The 20,959-nt window shown below is 38.3% G+C and overlaps 1 protein-coding gene across 3 annotated transcripts in view; it reads right to left on the bottom strand.

Moving 5' to 3' along the window:
• COG5 (component of oligomeric golgi complex 5) overlaps positions 1-20,959 on the bottom strand; it is a 378,471-nt gene that overhangs the window by 308,760 nt on the left and 48,752 nt on the right. The gene's annotated exons all lie outside the window — the stretch shown is intronic.

Here is a 20,959-nt window from a genome sequence, read left to right as displayed (position 1 = left end):
GCTCCAACAACACTTCTATAGTGTTGGAAATCCTAGCCAGAGCAATTAACTAAGAAAAAGAAATAAAAGACATTCAAATCAAAAGGAAAGTAGTAAAACTGTCCCAGTTTGCAGATAACATGATCTAATATTTACAGAAATGCATAAAGACCCCACCAAAAAACTATTGACATAAAAAAATTCAGTGAAGTTGCAGAATACAAAATCAACATACAAAAATCAGTTTCATTCCTATGTACCAATAACAATCTACATGAAAAAGATATTAAGAAAACAATCTCATTTACAATTGCATCCAAAGAATAAAATACTAGGAATAGACTTAACTAAGAAAGTGAAAGACCTGTATATTCAAAACTACAAAACACTGATAAAAGAAACTAAAGAACTAAAGAAGACAAACAAATGGAAACACTTCTAATGTTCATAGATTAGACGACTGAATACCGTTAAAATTTCCCTACTACTCAAAGTGGGCTACAGATTCAATGCAATCCCTATCTAAAACCCAATGGCATTTTTTAGAAAAATAGGAAAAAAATCTAAAACTCATATGGAACCATAGAAGACCCTGAATAGTCAAAAGAATTCTGAGAAACAATAACATAACTGGAATCATCATACTTCTTTATATATAGACATAGATATAGATATATACACACACACACACACACACACACACAAAGTTATAATAAATAGTATGGTACTAGCAAAAAGAAAGACAAACTGATGCAACAGTGTCCAGAAATAAATTCATGCATGTATGATAAACCAATGTGTAACAAGGGTGCCATGAATACACAAGGAGGTAATGACAGTCTCTTCAACAAATACAAAGAAAACCAGATATACAAATGCAAGGGAATGAAACTGGACCCTTATCTTACACCATACACAAAAATCAACTCAGAATGCATTAACGACTTACCTGTTAGACCTGAAACTGTAAAACTCCTAGAACGACATGTGAGGAAAAACTCTGTACCATTGGTCTTGGCAATGATTTCACAGATGTGACCAAAAACACAGACAACAAATGCAAAAACAGACAACTGGCACTACATGAAACTAAAGAGGTTCTGCACAGCAAAGGAAACAAGAAGATGGGAGAAAATATTCATAAACCATATATCTGATAAAGGGTTAATTTCCAAAATGTATAAGGGACTTTACAACTCAATAGCAAAAATAAAAACCCAATTAAAAATGAGCTAAGGACTTGAATAGACATTTCTCCAAAGAATACATACAAATAGCCAACAAGTATATAAAAAGATCATTAATATCACCAGTCATCAGAGTAATGCAAATCGAAACCATAGTGAGATACCACCCACCTCCATTAGAAGGGTTATTATAAAAGCAAACAAACAAACAAGCAAAAACAACAAAAAACAGACACGTGCTGGTGAGGTTGCAGAGAAATTGGAATCCTTTTACACTGTTAGTGGGAATGCAAAATTGTACAACCCCCATAGAAAATAATATGGTGATTCCTCAAAGAAATTGAAAATAGAATTACTACATGATCCAGGAGTCTCACACTTCTGGGTTTTTATCCAAAATAACTGAAATAGGATCTTGAAGAAGTATCTGTGCTCTCATGTTCACAGCAGCACTATTTACAACAGCCAAAATACAGAAATAACCTAAATGTCCACCAGCTGATGACTGGATTTTTTAAATGTGATAGAACAGAATATTATTCCGACTTAAACAAGAAAGAAATCCTGCAATATGCAACAATGTGGATGAACCTTATGGCTATGATGCTTAGTAAAATAAGCCAGTCATAGAACAACAAATACTGCATGATTCCACTGACATAAGCTGTCTAAAATAGACAAACGCATGGAAGCAAATAATGGAATTGTGGCTGCCAGGGGCTGGAGGAGAGGAAGAAATGAGTTGTTGTTAATCAATGGGCATAAAATTTTAGTAAAGCAAGGTAAGTAAGTTTTAGAGATCTGCTGTTCAACACCATGCTACAGATAACAATACCATATTATACATTTAAAAATCTGTTAAGAGGGTAGATCTCATGTTAAGTGTTCTTACCACTCTAAACTTTAAAAAAGAAAAACACCACAATAACGTAAAGTATTCCTATTAACCTATCCAGAAAAGTTTAAAAAACAAAGGGAAGAGGAGCAAAAAAAATTTTTTTTGAAGCCGAGTCTCGCTCTGTTGTCCAGGCTGGAGTGCAGTGGCGCAGTCTTGGCTCACTACAACCTCCGCCTTCCAGGGTCACGCCATTCTCCTGCCTCAGCCTCCTGAGAAGCTAGGATTACAGGTGTGTGTCACCATGTCCAGCTAATTTTTTTGTATTTTCAGTAGAGATGGGGTTTCACCATGTTGGCCAGGCTGGTCTCGAACTCCTGACCTCAAGTGATCAGGCTGCCTCGGGCCTCCCGAAATGCTGGGTGGTATGAGCCACCATGCCTAGCCTGAAATTTTTAAAATGAGATGACAGAATGGAATTTGTTAAAGAGGGAACTGGAGTCTGTTCATTCAGTGCAAATAGGCGAAGAGTATATCTCAATTTCAAAGTTTAGAAGTAGGGATAGTATCTAATCTCCAGCTCTAATTCCTTCTTTGCATCTACTTTTTTTTTGCAAAGAAAACCTTTCTAAAATATCCCGCAGCTCACTTCCTCTCAAGCCTCCTGAGCCCAGATGAGGTCGCATGTTCATGTCCATGTCTAAACCATTACGTAAAGGAATGAAACTATCATGACCAATCATGATTTAAACACTGGAGAAATTAAGTGGTCCCTTCCTGGAGCCCAAAGATATTATTAGGAAGAAGAGCACTCAACCAAACTGAGACCCTGCCAAAAAGAAAGAATGGAAAGAAAGGAACTGGGAAGTTAATCAGTAATGTATGCTACACTAAATATAGATCCACGTGCTTTGGAAACCAATTTAAGATGTAAGAGTTGGCATCCTGTTTTGAAAAATAAGATTCTATACAATTGTTCTTTCCTGGAACATATAAAGGAGATCTTCAGGAACTTTTGCTGACAAATCCTGCATTCTCCTCAAGAAGCAACTCTGGATAAACCTGAGAAGTGAACAACTAAACTTCCAGAGACCCAGACCATATAAATTAGATATGGATTTTTTTTTTCAAAGCAGTTGTTACTAATCTCTGTAACTGCCATAGAAACAATTTCATAAATCTCTGTGTACTACCTGATTCTGAGGATCATGCCTTCTTGATGTGCCCAAGAAAATAAATTCACCATAAGATATATTCCTAGATATCTAATTTTTTAGTTACATAGTATAAACTGATGGGATTTTAGAGAATGGTTTACCAGATATAATAATTTCAGGATTTTTTCAACAGTGAAATAACTTTAGTTTTAATATAATTAATATGGAAACAATACAGATTATCACCACTGGCAACAGGATATATTCCTAGTTATAATAATAAAACTATGTCAGCATTATCTTCCTTTTGGATATGATATTAAAAGAAGGGCACATTCTGATTCATCAAAAGAGATTTTAAGTCTCTAACACAGAAGTTAAAACAAATGAAAACAGGCTGGACGCAATGGCTCACGCCTGTAATCCCAGCACTTTGGGAGGCCGAGGCAGGCTGATCACAAGGTCAGGAGATCGAGACCATCCTGGCTAACATGGTGAAACCCCATCACCACTAAAAATACAAAAAATTAGCCAGGCATGGTGGCAGGTGCCTGTAGCCCCAGCTACTCGGGAGGCTGAGGCAGGAGAATAGTGTGAACCCAGGAGGCAGAGCTTGCAGTGAGCCGAGATCGCACCACTGCACTCCAGTTTGGGCGATAGAGCGAGACTCCGTCTCAAAATAAAAAAAAAGAAAGAAAGAATAAAACTGCAAGCTATTTTACTGAATATATTTCTCAGAAGATCATGCCTCCCTGCCCTATTGTTTATACAATATAAAAGTATAAAATTCTACAGGTACACATAAATTTACATTCAACCCTTCTAACAGCCTTTAGTAATCTTACTTTACCATATTTACTAAAACAAAGACTGATAAAAACTGTTTCACATTGTTATTGACTTTTCTATATATAAAGGAATAAATTATCTTGGCAATGAAAAGTAGAACAACTCACCTAACTTTCTTGTACAATATTAAACTTAGAGACCCAAAGCTGTAATTCATTAAGAAGAAAGCTAGCATAATTTTAAAGGAACAGTCAACAACAGAATAAGCCGGTAGTTCTGAGGCACTTTGTTTAGATTAAGACACATCTTTTTTGAATTAACATTATTAGTAATATATACTAGAAGGGAAAAGAACTTGAGAACTCTGGGCGTAAGCATCCAAATGAAAAAGAAAATCCCTTAGAATCAAGAAATAAAAAATTTTGATACTTTACTAATTTGAAGTACCTTAAGCTACATAAATTGTTCTCAAACTGCTATAAGTGTTCCAGCAAGGGGTGATAGTAAGGTAAAATACAGAGCTTCTATGAACATTATTAAACAACCATATGAAACAGAACACATACTTAGAAATCCTTGCAACTTTTGGCCGGGCGCGGTGGCTCAAGCCTGTAATCCCAGCACTTTGGGAGGCCGAGACGGGTGGATCACGAGGTCAGGAAATCGAGACCATCCTGGCTAACAAGGTGAAACCCCGTCTCTACTAAAAATACAAAAACTAGCCGGGCGAGGTGGCAGGCGCCTGTAGTCCCAGCTACTCGGGAGGCTGAGGCAGGAGAATGGCGTAAACCTGAGAGACGGAGCTTGCAGTGAGCTGAGATCCGGCCACTGCACTCCAGTCCGGGCGACAGAGCGAGACTCCGCCTCAAAAAAAAAAAAAAAAAAAAAGAAATCCTTGCAACTTTTAAATGTGTGAAAAACATACTAATGTTTACAGTAAAAGAGCTCCTTGTTTTTGTCTAGATGTTACCCTAAATGATTTACACTATATGATAAAAGAACTAATAGACTCATAAATATGGTATGGGTATTATCTGTTAAATATAAATTTTAGCAACATTAACTTCAATTAGTTTAAAAAAAGGTTTGTGTGCATGTGTGTATAATTTCTATATGCTTATCTCTACCACATACAAACCCGTATGTATAAGCATAAGCCTTTCTGGCCATTTGGATTTGAGCACAACATCACCCCCATCTGGTAGTGGCTGAACCCAGTCACATATGTAAGCAATTTAGAGACCATTTAAATCAAATGTACAAACTGAAAATGTTTATAATCTGTCATTACACTGTAGATATATACATATACATTACATTAACTATGAAGAAGTTGTCACAAAAAAAATTTCAATGCATTTAAGAAACAAGTCACTTCAGACTTACAATAAAAGGAAACCTAATCGAAAACTAGAAACAGTTTAATGGTATTTTTTTCTTTTGATTTTTATTTCAATAGCTTTTGGAGTACAAGGGGTTTTGATTACATAAATTATATAGTGATGAATTCTGAGATTTTAGTACACCTATCACCCAAGTAGTGTACTTTGTATCTAATATGCAGTTTTTTATCCCACACCCTCAATACACTCCCTCTTCTGAATTTCCAAATTCCATTTTATCACTAACTCTTCGCGTATACTTAGATTAGCTCCCACTTCTAATGAGAACATTTGACATTTAGTTCTCCACTCCTGAGGTATCTCACTTAGAATAATGGCCTCCAGCTTAATCCATGTTACTGCAAAACACATTACTTCATTCCTTTTTATGGCTGAGTAGTATTACATGGTGGGTGTGTGTGTATGTGTGTATGTGTGTGTGTGTGTGTATGTGTGGAGATATATATATACCACATTGTCTTTATTCACTCATTGGTCAATGGGCATTTAGGTGGGTTCCGTATCTTTGCAATTGTGAATTGGTCTGCAATCAAGATAGGTGGGCATGTGTCTTTTTCATATGACTTCTTTTCCTTTGGATAGATACCCAGTAGTGGGATTGCTGGATTGAATGGTAGATCTACTTTTAGTTCTTTAAGGAATCTCCATACTGTTTTCCATAGAGATTGTATTAATTTACATTCCCACCAGCAGTATATAAGCATTCCCCTTTTACCGCATCCACACCAACAGCTACTGGTTTTTGACTTTCTAATAATGGCCATTCTAACAGGAGTAGGCTGGTATCTCACTGTGGTTTTAACATGCATTCTCCTAACGATTAGGGATGTTGAACATTTTTTCACGTTTCTTGGTCATTTGTGTATCTTCTTTTGAGAAATGTCTATTCATGTCATTTGCCCACTTTTTGGTGGGATTATTTATTTTTCTTGCTGATTTGAGTTCCTTGTAGATTCTGTGAGTTCTTTGTCAGATGCACAGTTTACAAATATTTTCTCCCATTCTGCGGATTGTCTGTTTATTTTGATGATTATTTCTTTTGCTGTAGAGAAGTTATTTAACCAGGTCCCATTTATTTATTTTTGTTGCATTTGCTTTTGGGATTTTAGTCATGAATTTTTTGTCTAGGCCAACGTCTAGAAGAGTTTTTCTTAGGTTTTCTTCTAGGATTTGTATGGCTTTGGGTCTTAGATTTAAGTCTTTGATCCATCTTGAGTTGATTTTTGTATAAAGTAAGAGGGATACAGTTTCATTCTTCTACATGTGGCTAGCCAGTTTTCTCAGCACCTTTTAATAGGGTGTCCTTTCCCCAATTTATGTTTTTGTATGCTTTGTTGAAGATCACTTGCTTCTAAGTCTTTGGCTTTATTTCTGAGTTCTCTATTCTGTTTCATTGGTTCTACGTACCTACTTTTATACCAGAACCATGCTGTTTCAGTAACTACAGCCTTGTAGTATAATAACTAAGAGTCCAGTAATACGATGCTTCCAGATGTGTTCTTTTTGCTAAGGATTGCTTTGGTTATTTAGGCTCTCTTTGGTTCCATATGAATTTTAGGATTTTTTTTTCCCATTTGGTGAAAAACAATGTTGGTATTTTAATGGGGAATTGCACTAATTATGTATATTGCTTTGGGCAGTATGGTTATTATCACAATATTGATTCTTCCAATCTATGAACACGGGATGTGTTTCCATTTGTTTGTAGTTCACCTTGTAGAGATCTTTCACCCCCTTGGTTAAGTATATTCCTAGTATTTTATCTCTTTTGCAGATGCAAAAGGGGCTAAGTTCTTGATTTGATTCTTAGCTTGGTTGTTGTTGGTGTGCAGCAGTGCTACTGATTTGTGTACATTTTGTAACCTGAGACTTTACTTGTTTATCAAATCTAGGAGTCTTCTGGAGCCGTATTTAGGGTTTTTTACATATACAATGATATCATCAGTGAACAGTGATAGTTTCACTTCCTTTTCCAATCTGGATGCCCTTTACTTCTTTCTCTTGCCTGACTGCTCTGACTAGGACTAGGACTTCCAGTAGTATGTTGAATAGAAGTGATCAAAGTGGGCATCCTTGTCTTGTTCCAGTTCTCAGGGTGCAGGCTTTCAACTTTTGCCCATTCAGTATGATGTCAGCTGTGGGTTTGTCATATATGGCTTTTATTAATTTGAGGGAAATCCCCTCTATGCCTAGTTTGTTGAGGGTTTTTATCATAAAAGGTTGCTGGATTTTATCAGATGCTTTTTCTGCATCTATTGAGATGATCATGTAGCTTTCATTTATAATTCTGTTTAAGTGATATATCACATTTATTGCCTTGCATATGTTAAATCATCCCTGAATCCCTGGAATAAAACCCACTCGATCACCATGCATTATCTTTTTGATGTGATGCTGGATTTGGTTAGCTAGTATTTTGTTGAAAATTTTTGCATCTGTGTTCATTAGGAATATTACTCCATACTTTTCCTTTTTTGCTATGTCCTTTCTGAGTTTTCGTATCAGGGTGATACTGGCTTCACAGAATGATTCCGGGAGGATTCCCTCTCTCTCAATCTTTTGGAATAGTTGCAGTAGGATTGGTACCAGTTCATCTTTGAATATCCGGTAGAATTCAGCTGTGAATCTATCTAGCCCTGGGCTTTTTCTTTGTTGGCAATTTTTTTTTTTTACTGATTCAATCTTGCTGCTTGTTATTGGTGTGCTCAGGGTTTCTATTTCTTCCTGATTTAATCTAGGAGGGTTGTATGTTTCCAGGAATTTATCCATTTCCTCAAGGTTTTCTAGTTGATATGCATAGAGGTGTTAACAGTAGTTTCAAATGATCTATTGCGTTCTGTGGCCATTGGTTGTAATGTTTGCACTTTCATTTCTAATTGATCTATCTTATTTGAATCTTTTTTTTTTTTTTTTGGTTCATCTAGCTAATGCTCTATCCATTTTGCTTCTCTCTCAAAGAACCAGCTTTTTGTTTCATTTATCTTTTTTATGGTTTCTGTTTGTTTCAATCTAATTTAGTTCTGCTCTCATCTTTGTTCTTTCCTTTTCTTGTGCTAGCTTTGGGTTGTTTGTTCTTGTTTCTCTACTTTTAGTTTCTCTGTTTGTTCTTGTTTCACTAGTTTCTAGTGACATTAGATTATCAATATGTGATCTTTCAGACTTTTTGATGTAGGCATTTAGTGCTATAAACTTTCCTCATCACACTGCTTTGGTCGTATCCCAAAGGTTTTGATAACTTGTGTCACTATTAGCTATGAGTTTTCAAATTTCTATCTTGATTTCATTGTTAACCCAAAATCTTTCAGGAGCAGATTGTTTAATTTCCATGTATTTTTATAGTTCGGGGGGTTCCTTTTGTAGTTGATCTCTAGTTTAATTTCACTGTGGTCTGAAAGGATATCTGATATGATTCTGATTTTTTTTTTAATTTATTGAGACTTGTTTTCTGGCCTATCATATAAACAGAATGTTCCTTGTGCAGATGAGAAGAATGTATATTCTGCAGTTCTTGGGCACAACGCTCTGTAAATATCTGTTAGGTCTATTAGTGTAGTTTAAGTTGTTTCTTTGTTGATTTTCTGTCTCAATGATCTGTCTAGTGCTGTCAGTGGAGTAATAAAGTCCCCCACTATTACCATGTTACTGTCTGTCTTATTTTTAGATCAAGTAGTAATTGCTTTTATGAATCTGTGGAGCTGCAGTGTTAGTTGCATATAAACTTAGGATTGTAATATCTTCTTGTTGGATTGATCCTTTTATCATTATAAAACAACACTGTCTTTTTTTTTTAATGTTGTTGCTTTAAAGTCTGTTTGATATAGGGATAGCTACTCCTGCTTATTTTTGGTTTCCATTTGTGTGCAATATTTTTTCCACCCCTTTGCCTTGAGTATTATGTTAGGCAGGTCTCTTGAAGACAGTAAATATTTGGTTTGTGATTTTTTTTTTTAATCCATTCTGCCAATCTGTATCTTTTAAGTGGAGCATTTAGGCCATTTACATTCAACGTTAATATTGAGATGTGAGGTACTGTTCCATTCATCGTGTTAATTGTTACCCAGGCAATTTTTTTATTTTATTTTTTTATTTTTTGAGACGGAGTCTCACTCTGTCACCAGGCTGGAATGCAGTAGCACAATCTCAGCTCACTGCAACCTCCACCTCCTGGGTTCAAGTGATTCTACTGCCTCAGCCTCCCGAGTAACTGAAATTACAGGCGCATACCACCATGCCCAGCTAATTTTTGTGTTTTTAGTAGAGACGGGGTTTCACCCTGTTGGCCAGGATGGTCTCGATCTCTTGACCTCGTGATCCGTCTGCTTCGGCCTCCCAAAGTGCTGGGATTACAAGTGTGAGCCACCGTGCCCGGCTGATATTTTATGTGTTTTTTTTGGCAGTGTTGATTTCAGGCCCTGCAAGGGCCCATATGCTTTCAAGAGGTTTTATTTGGGTGCATATCAAGCTCCTGTTTCAAGATTTAGAACTCATTTTAACATTTCTTGTATGGCTGGTCTGGCAGTAACAAATTCCCTCAATATTTACTTGTCTAAAAATACTTTATTTCCCCTTCATTTATGAAATTTAGTTTTGTTAGACACAAAACTCTTGGCTGACAGTTATTCTGTTTAAGGAGGCTAAAGATAGGACTCCAATTCCTTTTGGCTTGTAAGGCTTCCGCCAAGAAGTCTGCTATTAGTCTGATAGGTTTTCCTTTATAGGTTACCCGATGCTTTTGTTTCATTGCTCTTAGAATTCTTTCCCTCATTTTTACTTTGGATAGGCTGATGACTATATGCCTTGGTGATGACCTTTCTACAATGACTTTGACAGGATTTCTCTGAGCTTCCTATATTTGGATATCTAAATCTCTAGCAAGATCAGGAAAGTTTTCCTCAATTATTCCCTCAAATAAATTTCCTAGACTTTTTGCTTTCTCTTCTCCCTCAGTAATACCAATTATTCTTAGGTTTGGCGGTTTTACATAATCCCATATTTCTTGGAGACTCTGCTCATTTCTTTTGACTCTTACTTCTTTGTTTTTGACTGATTGGGCTAATTCAAAAACCTTATTATTCGAGCTCTGAAATTATTTCTTCTATTTGTTCCAGTACATTGTTGAAACCTTCCACTGTATTTTGTAATGCCTTAAGAGACCCTTTCATTTCCAGAAGTTCTGATAGCTTCTGATAGGTTTTTTGCTGCTGTTGTTATTTCAATTTCATTTAGTTCTGCTCTGATCGTTGTCATTTCCTTTTCTTCTGCTATCTTTGGGTTCAGTTTGTTCTTGTTTCTTTAGTTCCTTCAGGTGTGACACTAGGCTGTCAATCTGTGTTCTTTCAGACTTTTTGATGTAGGCATTTAGTGCTATACACTTTCCCCATAGCACTGCTTTAGTTGTATCTCAGAGGTTTTCATAACTTGTGTCACTATTAATTATGAATTTTTAAATTTTCATCTTGATTTCATTGTTAACTGTTATCATTGCTGACATCCACCTCTTTAGAAAATTCTATATTTACATCCTGAATTTTTTTTTAAACTTCTCTATGTTGGTTTTCACCTTTCTCTAGTATCTCTTGGAGTAGCTTAATAATTAATATTTTGAATTCATTATCCGGTATTTCAAAGAGTTCATCTTAGTTTGGATCCATTGTTGGAGGGCTAGTGTGATCTTCTGGGGGTGTTACAGAACCCTGTTTTATCATATTACCAGAACTACCTTTCTGGTTCCTTCTCATTTGGATAGACTATTTCTTCTAATTATTCTTGAATTTTATTTTTGATTTGACTATGCTTTCCAAATTTCTCTTTCCCCCCATAAGGATGTGATTTTAATGTTTATAGCTTATTGTAGCTGAATTCAGTTCTTGGGGGGATAAACTCCGAGTTCCTTGCTTATAAAGAGTCTTTGTATGACAGCTTTCTCTGCTGCTGGTTGTAATAGCAATATATTGGTCATGTGAGCAAGCTGACTGTCTCTCATACGGTTGAAATGGTAGAAGTCTCTTGACGCTTAATCTCATTCCCCTGTGATGCGTGTTTTTTTATTTATTTTTTTCCCCAGCATTTTATTTACTGGATTGAATATTTTAAGCTTCAGAACAAAACAGGAGATGTCCACAGGTAAAAATCAGCTATGGCTAAAGCAGGTGGATAAATGCAGTACCCAATGGTGGGCAAAGGTCCCAGCCTTGACAGAGGTGGCTGAGGAAGCTCTCAGTGAAACACACTGAGGTCTTATCAGAGGGAAGGACTGGAGCCACCTTAGCTCCCTTATCAGGCCGGCAGAAAATTCATCTGCAGGAATGCTGATGTTCCAAGTGGAGAGGAATTGTGACTCTGCCTCTCATGCAGTCCTGCACCTGGAGAGTGCTCCTCCTGTGGGGATGCAGTCACCCTGAAGTGTTTCAGAGAGGTTGTCTAAAGGTACACCCATGTCAAGCTCCCATGGGAAAAGCTCCATCTGTGTCTGCAATGGTGAAAGAGGGGGAAAGGAAGTCCTCTTCTCTGAGACTATTCACAAGCACCAGGGCTGCCTGACTGTTGGGGCAGAGCTGCAAACTTTCCTTGCTGAGCCCAGACCAGCAACTGTATCTCTTCTGAAAGAAACTTCCCACCAGTGGAAAGATCTGGGACTCAAGGCCTGCGGCCTGGGTTCTTTTGTGCCATGGGTGGTCCCCTGATGTGGTATACTCTCCCTCCCCTAGAAGCAGGTGTCCCTAAGGGCCAGACTACTGTGAATGCTGTTGTTCCTCTGGGTCTAGATGCGCAGTGTGGCTGCCATACTCCAGGCTGGTGCTGGGAATGCCTGCAAGGAATCCAGAGATATGGCCTATCCTCAAGTCGCCCAGCAGTGGATACCAGCACCAGCTCTGATGGGGGTGGCAGGAAAGTGACATAGACTGAGATTCCTTGATTATGGATAGTCTTAATGTGTTGGCTTTCTCAAATGATGGTTGTAGTAGTAATGAAAAGGTTATGTGGACAGACTGAGGACCTCCTGGTTAGCCAGGGTAGTACAGGCAATGGTGATAGCTGAGGTCACGCACAAGTTTTCTCCTTCCTGGGTGCAGTGTTATTCTACTGGAGATGATGTAATGGACTGTGTTAGTTTGCCTCCAGTCAGGAAATGACGTGTGCAAAGGAGCACCAGCTGCAGTAGTAGCAGTGGTATTTGTGTTGGCCTTATGTTACCCAGGGGTGGTGCTCTGGTTTCTCAGGGATGGGCAGGGCCATAAAGCTCCCAAAAGTTTCTGTCCTTTCTGTTAAACTACCAGCGTGGCTGGATAGGTAAAGCCAGGTGAGGGCTGGGTCAGGCAGGTCCCTGCTCTGACTCTCCACAAGTGGGGCAAGCAGCAGCCCCTGGGCAGGAGTTCGAGGGAGGTTTCTCTGGGCACTGGGGTAATGTTCCAGAGAGGTGTATTAACTGCCTCTGCTGCACAGAGAATTTTATGTAGGGAGTGGGAAGTAACAGGTGATAGTAAACCCCAGCCAGCTCCCTGCATACTTGGCAAGGCAGATCTCATACCCACAGTTCCCCAGTGGCAGCATCCAGCTAAGTTCCAGACCTTGTACTCAAAACTGCCCCAAGCTATATGCCTTCCTTGCGGGGAAACAGGAACCACAGGTTTCAGGTCACACCCCTCCCAGTTGGCTCACACAGCTGGGGCACCCAGCTCACGAGCTTGTGGCTACAGGACACTTGCCCTTCACCCCCTGGTTCTGGTCAAGGATATTCTTCCTCATTCAAGGTTATCACAAAATTCAGTTGGGAGCTTCTTTCAACCTGTGACTGCTTCCTAAGTTAGCTGGCGGACTTCCATGAAATACACTGTGAGGAAGAATAAAGAATGGCTCCCCTTGGTCTACTCTGCAGACTGGGAAAGCACACGAGGCCCCTCCCACTGCCGTTCCTACTTTTATATACGTCACCGCTCCCTAAATCAATTCCAGTGTTCAGTAGGGTAAAGGTCTACCCCTGTGGGTTGGATTGTCAGGTTTCCCTGTGGGGGTGTATACCCTGGAGGCAGTCTCGTTCTCTCTCACACTCTGGAGACTTACAGTTTTTCACCTGGCTCACAGTATAGGCTGTAGCCTGCAGCTTCTTTCAAAGCTCACCGTGTATTTTCAACCTTTCCTATCAATGAACAATTTTAATAGGCTTGAAATAAAACTTTTTTTTTTCTTTTTTTGAGATGGAGTCTTGCTCTGCCGCCCAGGCTGGAGTGCAGTGGCGCAATCTCGGCTCACTGCTGGCTCTGCCTCCCCGGTTCACACCATTCTCCTGCCTCAGCCTCCTGAGTAGCTGGGACTACAGGCACCCGCCACCATGCCCGGCTAACTTTTTGTATTTTTTTTTTTTTTAGTAGGGATGGGGTTTCACCGTATTAGCCAGGATGGTCTTCATCTCCTGACCTCATGATCCGCCCGCCTCGGCCTCCCAAAGTGCTGGGATTACAGGCATGAGCCACCGCGCCGGCTGAAATAAAACTTTCTAAAATCTTCACCAACTACAACATATTATAGACATCTCAAAAAAATATTAATTACTTCAGTAATTAATGGGTCCCTATTATATGGAAAGATTATATAAATCATACTTTCATCTATACATAAGCCAAAAATGTTTGCCTATAAGTATTGTTTTATCAGATTAGGAAATATCATAGCTACAATAAGAACATCAGTAGATGAAACAAGTTTAAACTACCTCTCCCTTCCACAATAAATATATCATAATGCTTCTATGACATGTTTGGTTTTAAGAATATTCTCTCATGACACATGGTGTTAATATATTGCAGCTTAGCAATAAAAATGTAAAACTCAGAAAATAGACCAGAAGCAATTAAAATTAGTAAAGGAAATATTCTCTATCATATCCAATTGCTTGATTATACTTTTAAAAAATGATTAAGGCTTTAAAATAGAATATTAAGGTACTAGCAACACTCAACCCACAATCCCAACATAAAATACATTTTCTACATAAACATGGCCTATTTTATACACACACACACACACACACACACACACACATTTTATATTTTGGTTTTATTATGAGGTAATAGCTCAATCAGAAGTCATTTTCTCGGCCAGGCGCGGTGGCTCAAGCCTGTAATCCCAGCACTTCGGGAGGCCGAGACGGGCAGATCACGAGGTCAGGAGATCGAGACCATCCTGGCTAATACGGTGAAACCCCGTCTCTACTAAAAAATACAAAAAACTAGCCGGGCGACGAGGCGGGCGCCTGTAGTCCCAGCTACTCGGGAGGCTGAGACAGGAGAATGGCGTGAACCCAGGAGGCAGAGCTTGCAGTGAGCTGAGAGCTGGCCACTGCACTCCAGCCTGGGCGGCAGAGCAAGACACCATCTCAAAAAAAAAAAAAAAAAAAAAAAAGAAGTAATTTTCTCATGTACACTGAATTATGATATACATTTAAACCTATTTTTATATAAGGTATTCTTAGAAAGTACAATACAAACGTTTTTTTTTTTTAAAAAAAAAGGACACTGGGAGACCTATCAATAGCAGCAATCCCTTTTATGAAGCCATTAAATGCTGCTACAGAGTTTAAGAAAAGAGTACAGCATTGGTGGTTTAAGAGCTCAGGCTGTGGAATCAGATTTTTATAGATACACCAGATATGTATCCTTAGGACCCACTGGAATATAAATTCTACAAAGGGTAGGAGGTTTCTGTTTTGTTCAGTGTATTGTATTTTCAGTGTCTAGAATAGCACATAGCGTATTGTTTCTGTTTTCACAAGTATTCTGTTTTCACAAGTGGGATATCACATAATAGATATTCAATAAACAATGGCTGAATAAGTAAATGGATTTTTCCAAGTTTTATGATAAAATAATGATGAAAGTTTTTTTATTGTTACTTCATGGAAAGTGCAGATGAGCCCAAATAGGAAGACTAGGCAGAGACTGGTTTACCCCACGGATATCATCATCATCATCATCATCATCAATATACTGTTGTTGTCATTATCAGTTTTATGCTGAGTTTATAGATAAGGACAGATCTTCCATTTCTCAAACACAGAAACTGCATTTTACTCACTCTGTCTGTAGGAGATTCTAACAAGCTACAGGGCTTATGTATATTGAAACCTAATTGTTTGATAAATAAATTAAATGAATTATAAATCATGATTTTCATAAACAGACTAAAGAGTACTCATGAAGGTATGGTCTGGTTACTTTTTACGGGAAATTTTTCCTCCTTTAATCTCTATTTGTAGGATAAGTCGAAAATAGATTAGATAACACTAAAAAGCTATCCAGAATTAATGTTATCATGAGACTCAATATGCAGGATATAAATATATTATTGATCAAAACTAAAAACCTTGCTAGATATACAAAACAAAGAGACTGATTCAGTAAAGCATCAATATTTTAAAAAGATACAAAGTTTATCATAGTAACCTACACATTTGAACCATAAATATACTAACAATTCTGTTTTCACAAGTGGGATTAGTAGAGAATCATTCTAACATTTGAGAGACTAAATGCATTAATATATAGAATTGGGAAAATTTCAGAAGGATGAGTTGTCATTATGGTGTGTAAGAGATACAGTCATCCTCACCCTACTGTGAATCCCATATTCCATTTCCCCTCAAAAGCACAGCATCCATCAACGGGAGGTGGAGAGGAGAATGATGAATCCTTACTGCCTCAACTGAGGACTTTAATGTAAAAGCTGCGCTGTCAAAGAAACCCCCTACTAATCATCCTTCTCTTACTCTTGTTGCTAGTCTCTTTTTCATTATCTTTTGATTTACTGTTAGTCAAATTAAGGACCTCTTTAGAACAAGTCAGGCAATAAAATATCCATAAAAATTATTAAATCAATTCTCAGCATAGCAAAATAAAGTTTCTAAGTCAGAAAAAGTAACAAAGAGAACAGATCCTGGATTATGACAAACTGACCCAGGTAAATACTGTCCCTTGGCAGCCATGAATGTGTAGTAAGTACATTACCTTACTCATGCTTAAATAACATCATCACTTTGTAGTAAAGTCTATCTAAATTTTCATCTAGTCCCAAGACTCTTCTTAAAGAAAAATCATGAATCTATGTGATATAACTTAATCATTCAATCTGTGCTATGTAGTTTTATTTTTTAAACTATTACATAATAACCTGCATTAAAAAGTACAATAAACATGTCTGCACTAAAATAATTCTGCTTATTCTCATAGGAAGAATCAATATCGTGAAAATGGCCATACTGCCCAAGGTAATTTATAGATTCAATGCCATCCCCATCAAGCTACCAATGAGTTTCTTCACAGAATTGGAAAAAACTGCTTTAAAGTTCATATGGAACCAAAAAAGAGCCCGCATTGCCAAGACAATCCTAAGTCAAAAGAACAAGGCTGGAGGCATCACGCTACCTGACTTCAAACTATACTACAAGGTTACAGTAACCAAAACAGCATGGTACTGGTACCAAAACAGAGATATAGACCAATGGAACAGAACAGAGTCCTCAGAAATAATACCACACATCTACAGCCATCTGATCTTTGACAAACCTGAGAGAAACAAGATATGGGGAAAGGATTCCCTATTTAATAAATGGTGCTGGGAAAATTGGCTAGCCATAAGTAGAAAGCTGAAACTGGATCCTTTCCTTACTCCTTATACGAAAATTAATTCAAGATGGAATACAGACTTAAATGTTAGACCTAATACCATAAAAACCCTAGAAGAAAATCTAGGTAGTACCATTCAGGACATAGGCATGGGCAAGGACTTCATGTCTAAAACACCAAAAGCAACGGCAGCAAAAGCCAAAATTGACAAATGGGATCTAATTAAACTAAAGAGCTTCTGGACTCCAAAAGAAACTACCATCAGAGTGAACAGGCAACCTACAGAATGGGAGAAAATTTTTGCAATCTACTCATCTGACAAAGGGCTAATATCCAGAATCTACAAAGAACTCAAACAAATTTACAAGTAAAAAACAAACAACCCCATCAAAAAGTGGGCAAAGGATATGAACAGATATTTCTCAAAAGAAGACATCCATACAGCCAACAGACACACGAAAAAATGCTCATCATCACTCGCCATCAGAGAAATGCAAATCAAAACCACAATGAGATACCATCTCACACCAGTTAGAATGGCAATCATTAAAAAGTCAGGAAACAACAGGTGCTGGAGAGGATGTGGAGAAATAGGAACACTTTTACACTGTTGGTGGGATTGTAAACTAGTTCAACCATTATGGAAAACAGTATGGCGATTCCTCAAGGATCTAGAACTAGATGTACCATATGACCCAGCCATCCCACTACTGCGTATATACCCAAAGGATTATAAATCATGCTGCTATAAAGACACATGTACACGTATGTTTACTGTGGCACTATTCACAATAGCAAAGACTTGGAATCAACCCAAATGTCCATCTGTGACAGACTGGATTAAGAAAATGTGGCACACGTACACCATGGAATATTATGCAGCCATAAAAAAGGATGAGTTTGTGTCCTTTGTAGGAACATGGATGCAGCTGGAAACCATCATTCTCAGCAAACTATCACAAGAACAGAAAACCAAACACCGCATGTTCTCACTCATAGGTGGGAAATGAACAATGAGATCACTTGGACTCGGGAAGGGGAACATCACACACTGGGGCCTATCATGGGGAGGGGGAATGGGGGAGGGATTGCATTGGGAGTTATACCTGATATAAATGACGAATTGATGGGTGCTGACGAGTTGATGGGTGCAGCACACCAACATGGCTCAAGTATACATATGTAACAAACCTGCACGTTATGCACATGTACCCTAGAACTTAAAGTATAATAATAAAAAAAAAGAAAAGAAAACAAAGGGTGTCTCTGTAGAGCTCCCAACCTCTCTTACTCTGCCCTCTGAACTCCAGTTGCTTGCCTTCACCTCATGGAGATTTAAGGTCCGCTTAGGTTTCACCCTCCTGTGCTTTCACCTGAAAAATCTCCAAGGAGCAAACTGGTGCCATTTTAGGTCTCACTTCATTTATTTCTTCCCTTGAGAATCAATGTCCTGTGCCTGGTGTCCAATGTATGAGAAACATTGTTAAGTATATTTTGTCTAGTTTATTAGTTGTTTTAGGTATGAGGGTAAAACCACTCCCTCTTACTGCATCTTGGTCGAATCTAGAGTTTTATGCTGGAGACTTGGGTTTATCTTATTCTTACTATAAAGGTAATGAGAGTCATATAAAAAGCATTGTGATTAAAAATAATTTCAAAGATAAAAAAAATTCTGCTTATTCTCTGACAATAAAAGTATACTTTTCATTTTCATTTCCCTAATGCCTAACGATGTTGAGCATATTTACAGATGCATATTTGTCATCATCTTGGGTGAAGTATCTGTTCAACTCTTTTTCCTATTTTTTAAGTGGGTTGTTGGAGTTCCTATTAAGTTTTGAGTCTTTTGATATGTCTGGATGCAAGTCCTCTATCAAATACATACTTTGCAAATATTTTCTCCTTGTCCACAGTTTGTCTTTTTATTCTTGTAACAGTATCATTTGAAGAATGTCTTAAATTTTGATGAAATCTAACTTATCAACTTTCTTCTCTTGTGAATTGTGCTTTGGGTAACATCTAAGAGTCACTGTCTAATTCAAAGTCACAAAAATCTTCTATGTCTCTGGGAGAGACCTCTCAACAGGAATTGATAGACACCTCATACAGGAGAGCTCCAGCTGGCATCAGGACAGTGCCCCTCTGGAACGAAGCTTCCAGAGGAAGGAACAGGCAGCAATCTTTTCTGTTCTGCAGCCTCCACTGGTAATACCCAGGCAAACAGGGTCTGCAGTGGACCCCCAGCAAACTGCAGCAGACCTGCAGAAGAGGGGCCTGCTGGAAGAAAAACTAACAAACAGAAAGCAACAACAACAACAACAACAACAAAAAGACCCCCACACAAAACCTACATCCAAAGGTCATCAGCCTCAAAGATCAAAGGTAGATAAATCCACAAAGATGAGGAAAATCCAGTGAAAAAAACGCTGAAAATTCCAATAACCAGAATGCCTCTTCTGCTCCAAATGATCGCAACCGCTCTCCAGCAAGGGCACAGAACTGGACAGAGGATGAGATGAACTAATTGACAATAGTAGACTTAGTAGACTTCAGAAGTGGGTAATTACAAACTCTGCTGAGCTAAAAGAGCACATTCTAACCCAATAAAAAGAAGCTAAGAACCTTGATAAAAGGTTACAGGAGCTGCTGACTAGAATAACCAGTTTAGAGGGAAACATTAATGACCTGATGCAACTGAAAAACTTCGTGAAGCATACACAAGTATCAACAGCCGAATAGATCAAGTGGAAGAAAGGATATCAGAGTTTGAAGATCACCTTGCTGAAATAAGGCATACAGACAAGATTAGAGAAAAAAGAATGAAAAAAAAAAATGAACAAAACCTTGGAGAAACATGGGACTACGTAAAATTACAGAACCTATGATTGATTGGAGTACCTGAAAAAGATGCAGTGAATGGAATCAAGTTTGAAAACACGCTTCAGGATATTATCCAAGAGAACCTCCCCAACCTAGCAAGACAGGCCAACATTCAAATTCAGGAAACACAGAGAACACCACTAAGATATTCCACGAGAAGATCAACCCCAAGACATATAATCATAGATTCTTCAAGGTTGAATTGAAGGAAAAAATGTTAAGGGCAGCCAGATAAAAAGGTCAGGTCACCTAGAAAACGGAAGCCCATCAGACTAACAGCGGATACCTCTCAGCAGAAACTCTACAAGCCAGAAGAGAGTGGGGGGCCAATATTCAACATTCCTTTTTTTTTTTTTTTTTTTTTGAGACGGAGTCTCACTCTGTCAACCAGGCTGGAGTACAGTGGCACAATCTTGGCTCACCACAACCTCCGCCTCCCAGGTTCAAGCGATTCTCCTGTCTCAGCCTCCTGAGTAGCTGGGATTACAGGCACACACCACCACACCCAGCTAATTTTTCTATTTTTAGTAGAGAAGGGGTTTCACTATGTCGGTCAGGCTGGTCTCGAACTCCTGACCTCAAGATCCGCCCGCCTTGGCCTCCCAAAGTTCTGGGATTACAGGCATGAGCCACCATGCCCAACCTCAGTATTCTTAAAGAAAAGAATTTTCAACCCAGAATTTCATATCCGGCCAAACTAAGCTTCATAAACGAAGCAGAAAAAAGAAAGGAAATCCCTTCTAGACAAGCAAATGCTAAGGGATGTCATCACTACCAGGCCTGCCTTGCAAGAGCTCCCAAAGTAAGCACTAAATATGGAAAGGAAAAACCAGTACCAGCCATTGCAAAAACAAGCCAAAATGAAAACACCAATGACACTATGAAGAAACTGTATCAACCAGTGTGCAAAATAACGAGTTAGCATCATGATGACAGGATCAAATTCACACGTAACAATTTTAACCTTAAACGTAAATAGGCTAAATGCCCCAATTAAAAAGGTACAAACTGGCAAATTGAATAAAGAGTCAAGACCCATCAATGAGCCGTATTTAGGAGAACCATCTCATGTGCAAAGATACACATAGGCTGAAAATAAAGGGATAGATGA

Source organism: Trachypithecus francoisi, unplaced genomic scaffold (genome assembly GCF_009764315.1).
Source record: "Trachypithecus francoisi isolate TF-2019V2 unplaced genomic scaffold, Tfra_2.0 Lachesis_group4, whole genome shotgun sequence".
NCBI classification, from domain to species: Eukaryota; Metazoa; Chordata; class Mammalia; order Primates; family Cercopithecidae; genus Trachypithecus; species Trachypithecus francoisi.
Note: the sequence above shows the minus strand (reverse complement) of the source record. Positions and strands in the feature narration are given on the sequence as shown.